General features: G+C 34.1%; 1 long non-coding RNA gene across 1 annotated transcript; it reads left to right on the top strand.

The window, feature by feature from the left end:
• The first annotated feature begins 10,584 nt into the window (after positions 1–10,584).
• On the top strand, positions 10,585–10,993 carry LOC126763253 (uncharacterized). The gene is made up of 3 exons (XR_007667598.1): positions 10,585–10,625; positions 10,728–10,869; positions 10,925–10,993. It is a non-coding gene; the product is annotated as an uncharacterized LOC126763253 (long non-coding RNA).
• The last annotated feature ends 4,026 nt before the right edge of the window (positions 10,994–15,019 follow it).

Here is a 15,019-nt window from a genome sequence, read left to right on the forward strand (position 1 = left end):
GGGCAACCGATGTGAAAATTGGACGATGGCACCGCCAACTTTTTGGTGACATCCCATATCCCGGGACACGACCAACCGATTTCGACAAAATTTAGCTCAGGCATTCTTCTAGCATCTTAGTCGCATTGTGAAATCGAACAACAATCACTCCTACTTCCCATATAGCACAGTTGTAAATTCCACTTGATTCGTTCAGTTTCATTACACAAATCAAGAAGCAACTAATATAATGGAATAACGCTTTGCACGAATAATGTCTTTAGTGTGTGCCAATTTATGACCAAAAATTGTTTAAATCTAATAAAAAACTGTTCAAGCCCCTAGGTACCGAATATTTAGACCCCGAAACCTGTAGTTGACTTTTCATCCAAAATGTCAGTCAATGTGTGATACATATAACTGAAGTTAAGAGACAACCCTTCTCTTATAATGATATGTCTGTATGTCAAAAATGGGTTGAATCGGACTAATACTACCCTTAGTCCCCATATACCTAATATAAAGCTTTTCGAACATCCGGGTGACTTTGTACCGCATATATCAGCAAATATGTGAGTTATCCCAATGCAAATAAGAGAGCGTGTTTTACTCATAACAATGTATCTTTAAGCCTAAAATACATTTGAGCGAAAACTTAACCTAGCCCCTTTATAACTAATATGAGTATTTTCGAACATCCGGCTGACGTTACTCTATGTGATTAGTTTTAACACCTTAAAGTACTTCCTCGGATTTGATTCGTGCAAGTTGCAAAAGTATAAAATGTTCGGTTGCAACCGAACTTAGCCCTTCCTTACTTGTTGATCATACAAATATTACGTATAACATTCCAAAAATTCCAAGTGTGACAATCTCTTCTCTGGCAATATATTTAATTTTCATTGCATTTTGTTACACTGACATATTTTTTCACTTTCATTACCACAAATCACTTTATTTCAAATGAATTATGCATTTGCACTAAGAAGTGTTTTCATCAAATATCATTTAGTCAACTCTCTTATGCGCTTTTCACTTTATGACAATTTTTGAATGCCTCAAGCAATTTATTCAGCACGCAATCAATTTAAAAACCTATCATAAAGTTGGACGATAATTATAAGTTTTCTTTAATTGAAAGAGGTTCTAAACTCTTAAGTTAAAATATATTCACCTCAACTAACTGCATCATCCTTCTTTATTCATATATATAAATATAAATATATACAAATAGTTTTATATGTTCAAGTTTTTTTGTCCTGTATTCGTTAGAGTAAAAGAGACTTATAAAATTTTCATATCAAAATAAATGCGAAAAAATATGACAGGTGGTCAATCATCGAATGAATTAAGCCAATGGCTTAGTGATAACTCAGATGAAATGGAATATTTTGCTGCAGGTCAATTGAAAAATAAATTGCTGGTCTGCAATAGAAAAAGTCCATTATAATAATAACAATAATAAAGATGGATTGCAAAGGAGGAAAATGCTAAGTTTTGCTATACTAGAGTGCCGCAATAGGAACGTCTTGTTGTGTAGTATACTATATGTTAGTCACTAACGATATTTCGGGATTTTCTTGAAATAATTCAAATCCACTACAAATATTAGGTAAAATGAAAAAATGAATAGTAAAAATGAATAGACGAATAAGGTTTGTTTCCTTTTTTCGTGATTTGTTTTAGAAAAAATTATTGCTGTAGGTTTATTTTACTTATTATAATATGAAAGTTCAACATTTGAAGGATACTTAAAAAAAATTTTATCTAAAAATAGCGAGGAATAACAGATTTGTAGTCGATCTTTGCAGGCACCTCGAAAAAAGGTTTTTGTGCGGTGACCAGCCTACAGCATCACTGGATCATCTGAAAAAAAAAATCAAAAATTTTCTTTAGTTTAATATTTTATCTTTCAATTGACGTCGAGTTTTTTTTTTAATTTTTCAATTTATCAATTTTTGGTACCATTTTTAAGCCAAATACGATTTTAGACGAAAAAATCGACTTATTTGTTATTGTAAAAACAAAATGAGATTTTGAAAAAACGTCCTTTTATTTTGGAAAAACTCGACGTCATTCGAGAGCTATATAGAATATATGTGAATATTTGTACAAAATTTGAAAACGATCGATGAAAAAGTTTTTTCTGTAGGCTGGTCACCGACCAAAAAAACAATATTTGGAAAAATCGATTAAAGTTTTGTACACTCAGCGCGAGAGAGAGTAGATTCTGGAAGGCGCAAACCGATAAGTTAGAGGACCGTTATTCAACCTACTGAAATCTTCGTAAGTTTTTCTCTCGAATGGCCTAAAACTTTAACACAATATTCTTGAGATGTTGATGGTTCAGAAAAAAAAAATGGAAAAAAATGGAAAAAAAGTTGTCAAACCTTACACTGACATTAGTTAAATTTTACGTAAGATTTTTGCCCATCTTTCTATTTTAGGCACAACGATACACTGTTATGAGTAAAAACGGTCTCTCTTTTCATTGAGATAACTCACATATTGGCCGATATATGCGGTTAAAGTTTCTCGGAAGTTCGAAAATCTTTTTTGGTAATTGAAAATGTTTTCGTATTTTGTCAATAGATGACGTTGCAGTCGTATATCTCCGGTGCTGCCAATCACATTGTGTCATTCCAATATAGTGTTGGAAAGGTGAGATTTTAAGCTTCATTTAGCCAAAAGAAATTACATTCGAAAGTTTACGGAGATGAGCAGTACGTGTAGAACAACAATGGTCCTCTCGCTTCCGTTCTGGAAATTTCGAAATTTCTATTTACACTGATGTACTAATATCTCTAGCGGGAAAATGGCAAAAAGTAGACGACCAAAATGTTACATATTTGTTTATTTAAATATAGTATAAATATAAAAAAATTAGTTGAAGTTTGATTTTAAAATTTTTCGACGCTTCCAATTTAGGATATTTCGTAAAGTATTTTTTTCGATTCAATGACACTGATGGACTAGTTCTCTAAAAATATGGCTGAATTAAATGGAATTTCTATTTATTTAATTATAGTACTAAATATAAAAAAAATTATTGATTGAATTTTAATGGAATGGGTCATATAACTTGGTCTAAACCGCATATACTTGAATATAAAGAATTTGATTATCTGATTGAAGCATTTTCCACATTAACTCCATATACATACATATGTTTTAAATTTGCGATCTTCGGACGAATTTATGAATAACGAATTAATTAAAATTAGCCCTTCTTACTTGCTTTTAAGTAAAAATCTCTAAAACAAAGAAAGTCAAAAAAATTAGTAATAATAATAAGAAAATAATTAAGAGTCGGAAAATTAAGTTTCGCGTTAAAACAATTTTACAGAGGGTTGCCATCTGTTTAAAATTTTATTACAGGAATATTTATTAATCGACTATTAAATTTATATGAATATCAAACTATTCTGAGCAAAATATAGTTAGACTCTGTGCATATGTAATTTTAAAATTATTAACTTATTCTTGAAACTCTATGTCATCCCCTGAAAAGTTATCCCCTTTGGCCCCAATGCACTTTCTTTCAATCCTCAAAACAGTTGTTAAAGTCAATTTCCGGAATAGCCTTCAATGCGCGTTGCGATTCGCGTTTATTGTCTTCTATTGACTCAAAGTGGTTTCCCCGGACCGGTCGTTTGAGCTAAATCAGGCAAATACGGCGATCACGAAGAATCAATTCAGCATGCGACGTTGCATTATCGTGGTGCAAAAACCAAGAGTTGTCGGCCCATAATTCCGGCATCTTTTTACGATTAGCTTCGCCCGACGCATAACACTCAAATAGTAGTTGCTTGTTGCCACTTTTCCCGACCGGATAATCGAAGAAAACTGCCAACATAACCTTGATTTTTGACCTGCTTTGACGTGGTTTTTTCAGCTTCGACTCAGGTTTGCCGATTGATTGCCTGTTTCCGGGTCATAAGTGTAGATCCAAGACTCATCACCAGTAATATAACGTTTCATGATATCCTGGTTGTCTGAAACATTGTTGATTTCGGAACTGAAAGTTGACGAAGAAAAACCAAGAAAACACGAAAATTTCTACGTGAGAACTTGAGAATAATACTACAGTCTCAGTGTACATTCCTCTGTTGGATACAATTGGCGAAGCTTTGAATATGCGCTCTTCTATATTGGATGGATTTCAACGAAGTTTGCTACTTCCAGAAAAATATTGTGCTTTGAAAACAAAAGAAATGGAAAATCTTATTGATAGATTCAAACTCCTTTGGAATAATGACAACGTTGTGCGACGTTTAAGACTTAAAGGTGAACTTGATCACTGGCAGTGTCATTGGAGGCAGAAGCAAAAGTCAAAAAACAACAAGTTGCCGACTACTGTACACTTCCTATGACGAATGCGAGCTCTGAACGCTGTTTTTCAACACTTCGTCGCATGAAAACTGTACAAAGACTACTATATTTAATATTATAATCTTCATGTTTCAAGTAAGTGTTTATAAATAACTCAAAACTCATACGAACTTATGAACTAGTCCCGAACTGCAGCAACAGTGAGTTTAACATCCTTAAGCAGAAGTGCAACGGAGCATTCATGTGGCCATAAAGGTCATGCGTCGAATTACTGTAAAATGTTGAATATTGGGGGATTACGTTTGTATGTATGTGTGGCTCTAAGTTTCTATAAGTAAAGCAATTATAGTTTGCACAAAGGAAATTTGAACATACCTTTTATATATCACATATACTCTTATACATGTATTATATTTTAAAAAAATTTATGTATATACATATATACTATATATGAATGTGTGGTCTTTTCTTTAACGAAACAAAACCATTTTCTTATTGAACTTTACAGCTTAGTTGCTAAAGGCTGTTTAAATGTCCTTCATTCTTTATATGCCACCATTAAAAACATGTTAACTCTGCCGCAATTTGCTGAATAATGAAAACGAAACCGAATTTTTCTGCAAACTTCGACAATTACAATTTCAATAGCAATCAAGTATGAAATTGTGAAAGCCACAAACTTGGCAAACTTCAAGCACCGAATTTGTGCTGAAACTATTAAAATTTGAATTTGATCAAAAGTAAAAGAAATTCATGACCAGATAAAGTTACTTGGCAAGCTGAAGAAAAATGCGGTAAGATGCATTTTTGTGAAAATTTTTAATCAGCGCAAAAGTGGCAGTTAAGATTTGAGAGAGGTCAGAAAATACAATAGTAGTGTATACAATAGTTACTCATTGTGAAAAACGACCACTTGAAGGGGTGAGTACTTCTCTACTGAAACCAGTTGAGCTGCAACGTGAAGAAATGGCAATTGAAATTTGGTAACTTATTTTCAGTAGAGCAGTTTATTAAAAGTTTCTGAAGCGGCTACCTCTTGATTGGTAAAAATTTCTTAGTAAAAGTAGTGAAAAGAAATGCGTAAAAGTAAGATAATTAAAGTCAGAAAATTGCAAAAAAATTTTGTAAGACTTTTATACTTGTTGCTACAGGGTATAGTAGTTTTGTTCACCTAACATTTATATCTACATACAAATGATCTGGTTGACTGTCTGTCCATCTGTCCGTTTCTCCATGTAAACGATAACTTAAGTGAAAATTGAGATATGGTGATGAAACTTAGCCACAGAGAGGTGCTAGCTCGAACTAAAAGTAATCGCTTTTGTGCTTTGTCGATATTTCTACGCCCAGACCCCAATTGGAGAGCTCAAGAGCAGGTGGATCTCTTCTTAGCTTCAGTGATCAACCCTAACCCTCCTTCTCGTAAGTGTCAAGCATATTTGAATTTACATGATTTTTAAGGGGGTCACCCCGTGTAATTTTTGTGTTTTGCATAAATCCAATCTGGAGCATTCATATAATGTGCTGGTAAAGTAATTTTCCGAAATTCAATGTAGTTGGAAAACTACAGGAGTGAGATAGTAGGGTCTTTGGAGTGCGTGACCTACACAACTGAATTTTCAAACGTGTTTTTTTCGAAACCTCCACGATTTCTCAAAAACGGTTTCATCGACTGCTTTAAGTTTTTAATGGTAGACTCATCACACATGTTGCTTTTGAACTTTTTGAACTAAGACTTTTGAAAAATATTGAACCGTCTTTTTTCGTAAAAAAGTAGTCGTAAGAAATAAAAAAGTTGTGCATTTTTATGTTAAAAAAGAAATACACAAAGATTAACATGCATTTTTTTGATTGTATTTTAAGTTAACCAGTCTGCTGGAATCATGGACGACGCTTGTCTACCTTTTTGAGTGCCATTGTAGCGATAAATTTTGCAATTTAAAAACATTTTTACTTAATAAAAATTAAGAATTATAGCTAAAGATTTAAGAAATATATGGTAAAAAGTTGGAAGTTTTGTGTCTTTTTTATTTCGCTATAAAAAAATTCCGTAATAAACCTTTTTGTGAGTACTATCTAACAGTTCTAAGTTTTCTTGATACACAAGCTTGCGAAAACAAGTAACTCATATCTTGCCTTTTATAACAATTCAAGAGGTCAATATTTAAGCATAAATTAATGTCGTGCAAGTAAGATATATTAGGTCGCCCTTATCCATCTCTTACATACTTAGTTGCAATTCATCAACCATAACTTACTGTACTCACTTCTACTATAAAAGTGTTAATATTCCTTAAGTCCTTCGCATTCATATGCTCATGAGTATATATGTATGCAAGGCAGTTTATATGTATTGTTAATCTCTACTGTCACTCTGACATGACATTTAACAAGACCGCATTTCAAATGTCATTCCAGTGTGTTAACTTAAATGAACTGCACACAATAACTATAACTAAACTGTTTCGGGTTAAAGCAAAAAAGAATTACAAGAGGGTTAGTTTGGATTGACAGAGGAACGTGTTAGCACAGTCTTATTTATATCAACGTTTGTATGGGGTGTGTATATAAATCCAATTGGGTGGCAATAAGCCGAGATGTTAGCATATGTTTAATCACACACATGTTGGCTTGACAGCTTAGTGAATTAGTGCAACCCGGCACAAGTTTAATAAGACACAAAGAATGGTGGACCGCAGTTCAACATTTCAAAATGTGTTTAATTAACTTTAAGCCAAAGGGAGGCAAAACTCATTACTTTCGTAGTCTTTGTCGCGTTTTTTACACCTTACACTCTTCTAAAACTTTTTTGTTTCCAAACTATGTAATTTAGGAAAAAACCGATTTTTTCCTTTTTTCATTAATCTTATTCACCTTAAAGCCTCTTCCAAACCCACAGCCTAGTACACCAAGTTCTATTTGGTTACCCAATCAAAGGCACGGTCTACCTTTGCGTATTTTACCACCGACTGTCGCATGGAAAACCTTTTTTGTTGGAGCGTCATTCATTTTCACAACATAGCCAAGACAGCGGAGCTGCTGGATGTTTAGAAAACATTGTTTATCCGTTTGATAATGGTATAGCGCATACAGTTCGTCGCTTGCACAACCACGATCATTGTCGTAAATACGTATAAGGCTAAGAAGCGAAGCAACTTCCTCGAAGACTCTAAGCCCCAGTTTATTTGTATTTAACATCGTTCATGTTGCTACTCCACACACAAGTCCGTGTTAATTTTGTCAAGAGGGGACACCCTAATTGCGTACCGAACCCTCAATAGCTGCGATGCGCCATTGTTATTCTTCGCTGAATCGCCGATTTCGGTGGATTTGGTAAAATATCATGCTCGCCCACGAATACCTGCTCTACGTAAAATAAGCTCTATGAGGAATTTGAAGAAGACACAAGTTAAGCGAAGCTCCGAGGAACTTTTGTAGTCTTTTATTGGATTTTGTGTTTACATGGTTTCTACCAAGCCCTACCACAACCTAAATGTAATGTCCAGCTCATGTCAAAGGTCGTGCTGGTGTTCGCCAAATGAGTCACGATCTTTGCTTTCTCGCCCGGCTTGCAAACTTGGACCGCCCCAAACATTACTCATGTAAACAATAATTAACTAGTTAAATATAACAAACTGGTTCGTGATGGAATGCCGAACCTTACATGTATTTTGTGTGTGCCAAACTATTTTAGGTAAAGCTGCTATGACTAGGATATCTTTAAACCGCAATCGGTTACTATAAATATTGTATTGGGTATTAAGTATAATATGTAGTTTTGTTCACCTAACGGTGCAGTTTTAGGTAATACACTAGCGAGATTGATAGAAGGTTATACTATATATTGGTTGTCAAAAAAGTCTTGCGGTATTTTCGCTAGTTGGCGCTGAAAGCGCATAGTTCTAGTTTTATTTGTCGCATCGGGTCATGCTATACCTTTTTGGAAAGCTCATTTCACGCGCTAACACGTGTTTGATTGATTGTCGTTTCTTTTAAGTCGTTCGTGAGTTATAGCGTCGCAAACATGGAGCAAAATGAAGAGAAAATACGGCATATTTTACAGTACTACTACGATAGAGGCAAAAATGCATCTCAAGCCGCCAATAAAATTTGTGCAGTTTATGGACCCGATACAGTTTCCATTTCCACCGCACAACGATGGTTTCAACGTCTTCGTTCTGGTGTAGAGGTGGTCGAAGATGCGCCACGCTCCGGAAGGCCTGTCGTCGAAAATTGCGATAAAATCGCTGAATTGGTCGAAAGAGACTGGCATAGTAGCAGCCGTAGCATCGGTCAAGAGCTGGGCATGAGTCATCAAAAATTCATTTCAATTTCAATAAAAAAAAAATTCAATAAAAATACCGCACGACTTTTTTGACAACTTATAATGAATTACACAGTACAACAGCTAATCTGGGGGGTGAGAAATTCCAAGTCAGGGTGATGGTACTAGGTCAGTACAGTAAAACTGTTTTACTAGTTAAAAAAAAAACTACGTTTTTGCCAAAGCGAAAAAACATCAAGATAAGGAAAAAATTTAAAAGGTCATAAAAAAAAAACTGACACATACGAACGGCAAACCCTTTGAGTGTTTTACTATACTGACCTAGTACCATCACCCTGACTTGGAATTTCTCACCCCCCAGACAATAATCCCAAAAATGTTCCACAGTGTTATCAGGCTGATGAGACGAGTTGAAAGCCGGGTGATTGTCTGTCTGCCCATCCATCCGTCCGTTTGTGTAAGCTGTAACTTGAGGAAAAATGAAGATAACTTAATGAAGCTTGGTCACATGTTCCTTGATAAAAAGTAAGGCGGAGTACGTAGATGAACCCGCCCTTTATTTGGTTTAATGTATATATCGCCTAAGCCGCTTTAACTACAATAACCTAATTCGTATCCGTTTAGCGCCCCTATCGACAATGTGAAAATGAATGAAATCGGAAGATAACCCTGTCCACTTCCCATATAACGGTACTGTTAAAACCCACTAAAATTGCAATAAATCAATGAGTAAATATGCCCGAGACATAAAATTTTACATCCGCGATGGTATGAGAGGGCTTTATGGGAGCCGGGATAAAAAACGGACGATGGGTGCGGCACCGCTCACCTTTGTGTGAAATTACATATCCCAGGACTACATTCCTATGTAACTTACTTACTTCCTATATAACAATATTTTAATTCCCTTACAGTACGCCACTTTATGACCACAAATTGTCAAATCCAACCAAAACTATTCAAGCCACTAGGTACCGAATATGTGGACCCTTTTTCTTGATAATAATATCTCCCCTCGGGCATTTGCTATCTTGACGTAATGAGAGGGCTCAGTAGATATAATGATCCAAAGAGCGATGCTGGCGGTAGCGTAGCTACCAGTAAGGCCACCCATGTCTGTAAGGTCGATGATGAATATCGAAGCTAAAAGCAATCCATAACATATTAGCGTCTGTTACTATAAGTACGGTTTTGGTTCAAATCTGTAAAGATGTTCAAAAAAAAGTATTTTTATGCTTTATTGATTATGAGAAAGCTTTCGAGACCATTAAACTTGTGGAAATTCTTCATTCTATGAGAATAGATGACAAAGAGAGTCGTTGCATAAGAAACCTATATTGGCAACAAACTGTCAATGTAAGCATCAATGGTGATATAACCGAAGAAATATCTATTTCACCTTTGTTATTTAATATATATTCCGAAGTAATATTTCAAAAATCGGTAACCAGTATTAATTAAGGTGTGAAAGTGAATGGTATTTTCATCAATAATATACGCTATGCAGATGACACTACACTACTACATATAGCCGATAGCTTGATGGGATTACAAGAACTTGTAAACCGAATTAACTTACGTAGTGACGAATATGGCTTACACAATAATAAATAAGATAATAATGAGACGAATTATATGATTACCCAGCAGATTTAAAAGCGAGATCTCCTGAAAAGAAGAATGAAGGAGTCTTCCTATTGACCTCTTTTAGGAGCAGTAAGGGGGATTTTTTATTTTTGTTCTTATATTGTGTTTTTTTTTTATTTTATTTTAGTGCTGACCTCCTTTTGTCATCTTTTAGGAGACAAAAAGGGAGATTTTATACTTCTATTGTGATTTTTTTACTTCATTTTAGTATTGATCTCCTTTTTGTCCTTTGTTTGGAGCAATAAAGGAGATTTTTTAATTTTTCGTAGCTTAAAAATCGTACTTTTGATTCAAAAATTACAATTTAACGGGAAATAATAACTGTTAATTTTTGTCTTCAAGCAATTCTTCATTTCAACTGTGTTTTTTAAAGCGTGCAGACGTAAGTGTTTTATATCTATTGACTATTAAATATTTTAAATTGATAATGAGTATGATAAAATACATTTTATAAGATGTTACTAAAAAGTTTGAGTTTTTATAGTTAGCGTACCTGAAGCAAAAATTTTCAAAGAGACCCCTTTCAAAAATTTTGGAGGAAGTGATTGTGATTAGAAGTGAATTGGGATAGAGCCAAAAAAAAGTTGCATTGAAGAATTATGCACTTTTCAATAAATTTCTTTACGGTAATACATAATTTCAATTCATGTCATCTATTTTTTTAACAAGTTTAATTTTTAGAGGCCTTAAAAGATGATTACTCACACCCTGATTTTGAGGATCATTGAAGATCAAAAAGACGTTTCTCAAATTAAGGCTCAGTTCTACATGAACACTTATAATATAAAAAAATAATAGATTTCATGTATATTCATTTAATTAAAAAACTTTAATAAAAAATAAAATTATAAAAATTTGTTTTTGTTAAAATAATTGCTGGTTCAAAATAATATAGGATTTTCCATAGAGATCTCCTATAGTAGTAGTCATAGAGATCTCCTTTAGGAATAATCATAGAGATCTCCTATAGCAGTAATCATAGAGATCTCCATTAGGAGGTTAAAAGGAGTACTCGCGATCCAATGACATACAATGTTAAATGCGAGTATACAATTTTACGTGTATATACACACTAGTATAAGGAGTAATAGGGAGTATAGGATATCTCCTAAAGGATTAATCCAGGAGGTCTCAAACGATCATCCTAAAATCTGCTGGGTATTAGTAGGAAACACATATACAATGACACACACCTCATGATTAATAATAATCCAATCGAAAGAGTTAAAAATTTCAATACCTTGGTTGTGAGATCAATGAAAGTTGGGATTGTTCAAAAGAAATAAAATGTCAAATCGAATTGGCGCGAACAACTCTTCTCAAATACAAAAACATATTATGTAGCCATGACCTCATCATAACAACCAAAATACGTTTTTAAAATGCTATATTTGGTCAGTGCTTCTCTATGCGATGCAAACTTGGACTCTAAAAATCACAGATATCCAAAATCCCATGGACAGATAGAGTTACAAACAGTGAAGTTTTGAGAAGAGTGAACCGCAAAACATAGAGAGTTGTTAAAGACTATAAAACAAAGAAAAGCAGCCTACCTAGTACATATTATGCGGCACTCAAAGTATGAGCTCCTACAAATAATTATCCAAGGAAAAATTGAAGGAAAACGGGGTATTGGCTGTAAACAATTTTCGTGGCTGCGAAACATTGGACAATAGACAGGAAACCAGAACGTTGGCAACCTTATAGATGTGGTGACAGATAGAGAGAAATATGCTGCAATAATTAAAAATCTGTGATTTTTTTTAATATACCTACAGTAGATATATTTAACATGTAAACATTACATTATTATTAAGCTTATTAATATTGTACATATTATTAAATGTTATATGATCACCAATATTCGAATACGAATTGGCAAATAAAGAAGAAGAAAATATCTCTGTGTTCCAAAAAGTGGTTGAATCGGGTGAATATTTCCTAATATATAGATTTGCGAACTTCTGGTTGACTTTATGCTGCATATATCGGGTCAATATAAAATTTATCTCAACGAAAATTACAAAGTGAGTTTACTCATAACGGTTTATCTTTGCACCGAAAATAAACAAAATTGGGCGAAAACTTGACCTAGCCCCCATATAACTAACATCAGCATTTTCGCACATCCGGCTGACTTGACTCCAGGAAAAATTTTTTTAGTATGTGGCATATTAATATCAAAAATAGATAAAATCGGGTCGATATTACCCCAGCGCCCATATATTACATACTTATAATGATTTTCGTTTTTCTAACAAATCTTTTGTCGAATATGTCGGTCAGTGTATGAGTTATACGTATATATTGTGTATGTATTTATAAAATTGCTTGGAATCCGATTCTCTGTTTAATGTTTTGCACCTAAGGATATTTCTCTGGCTATAATTTGTGCAAGTTGCATGAGTATAAAATGTTCGACTGCACTCGAATTTATCCCTTGTGGCACGATATTGATTGAAAATATCCCGAAAAACTCACGAATGTTGTATGCAGTGTGCATTATCGTGGTGCAAAAACTCACACTTGTCGGCCCTTGTTGACAGTTTGGCCGGAATTCGGAGTGCACCACATCTCGATAATTGAAGAAACCTGTCAACACAACCTTGACTTTTGATTTTGATTGTTTCAAAGACTTTAGGGCGACTTTAAATTTTTTTAGGCACAAATGATCTTGAAAAATGGTTTTCACTTTCTCTTTCGATATCCCAACGATACCAGTAAAATTGCTGACTATTAGCTGTTGACTCTCTAAGAACAATTCCTTTATTTTATTGACGTGTTGATCATGAGTTGATGTTGATGGCTGCCCTTGCCGCGGTTCATCGTCAACGCGTTCTCGACCCACTTTGAATAAATTGTACTAATTAAAAACACTTGCCCTCGACAAACAATTATTTCCGAAAGCCTTTTCCAACATATTGAACATTTCGGTACAAAAAATTTGATTGAATAATTTCATGCATCCTAAAAATCGACTTTACATCGCATATATCGGTAAAACTAGGGTGAAAACTTGCCCTAGAACTCATATAACTTGCAAAGCTTTGCACCTGAAGGTATTTCTCTAGCAGGTTGGAAAAGTATGAAATATTCGTGTTATAAACTCAAATAAGTATCTTTAACTTCTTACCGCTGGTGGGGGAAAAATAAAGACTTATATGAGCTGAGAATTTATTCATTCTGATTTTATTTTGTATTTTCCTTGCTTATATACAAATTTTAAAACTATCTTAAATAACTAAATATATGTGTATGTGTGTATGTTTGTATGTATTGCAGCATATATTGTTTATTGGGGTTGCTTTCAAGTGTAAATTTATGACTTGTATCCCCATGGATGCGCATTGCATGTAAATGCATAACGATTTTAATATGAGTTTTGATATAAAAATTTTCATTTTATATTTTAATCAAATTTTTGGGACCAAAATGTAATTTTTTATACAATTTGGTATTAAAAATTTGAAAATTACGTTTAACCCTTGTGTTGCCACCCGGGTACCCACCGGAGTGTGTTTTGTTGAATAATATTTTCTCTAGAAAAGATAGGCTAAAATCCTCTTGGATCCCCATGGTTTAACCGATTATCTAGCGAATTGTGCATTATATATAGTTTAAATTTTTTTCTAACTTCAGAAATGTAACATTTGAAAATAAAAACACGTCCCAGCCACCCGGGTACCCCGACAGAAGTTCGGCGCAGTTCGTGTAATACATTATGATTATAATTTTATTTTATATCTAAAAGGAGTAAATAAGTATCTATATGATAACTATAACAAATTATGTTAATTTTTAATTATTTATTGATAAAATATACTGTTTAGAATAATAATAATAATTTTATTTTTGGACATGAAGTTACAAAAAAATTAATGATTTAAGAATTAATTAAAAAATTAAGAAAAATTTAAAATTACTCATTGCAATGTAAACATTTAGAAATGTTCACCTAATGCTGGTCGCATACGGGCTTATCGCACTCAACGCAGGATTTCCGTGTCTTTCGGCATTTGAGAATAGGTTGCTCGTTCCAAGATCCAACAACAGCTCTTCTCCCAGTGGCGTCTCGACGTTGGTCATTTCTGGGTACCACATCTACTATTGGCCTTTCAAAGAAATTTTCGACTGCGATTTTGTAAGAGTGGTTTCGCATTATTGGCTGATTTGGGGCTCGCTTTCGATCATCGGCATTGCTAATTCTTATGACAATTGTCGAAGGAAAAGTCTTCGTCTGTTTGTTTTCTTGCGAAGCATGCCGTTATTCTCATAGTAGATGACATAAGCAGCTACACCTGCAATGTCGAGGATGTTGAAAAAAAAAGCCAGCGCCCATCTACACGTACGCCGTCGGGTGGAGTACCTCGAACACATTTGATCCATGGTGTCAACGCCAGCTTTTGTTTCATTATAAAAAATGTGCGTGGAGTCCCTACGCGCGGATGAAGTTATACTTCTTAGTGATATTCCAAGAAATGCATATCATTTTGTATGAAAGAAAACTAGAAAACTTAAATTCACATTTTATAAATTTATAAATTTATTACCTCCCCGAGCATGCCTTTGCCAACAAGTCGTCTTTTCGCGACGATGGCAAAAGCCAAAAATCATAAATTGCACAACTTTCTGGTGCTTCTCGCAAAAATCTGCGTCGATATGTATTCACGATCATACGTATACATACATACATATTGACGCATGTTTGTAGGCGAAGCTGCAACAGCGGTAAGGGGTGACAATCGGTGGCCATTACTTTACTTATGCCATGAAATT

Source organism: Bactrocera neohumeralis, chromosome 6 (genome assembly GCF_024586455.1).
Source record: "Bactrocera neohumeralis isolate Rockhampton chromosome 6, APGP_CSIRO_Bneo_wtdbg2-racon-allhic-juicebox.fasta_v2, whole genome shotgun sequence".
In the NCBI taxonomy this organism is placed as follows: Eukaryota; Metazoa; Arthropoda; class Insecta; order Diptera; family Tephritidae; genus Bactrocera; species Bactrocera neohumeralis.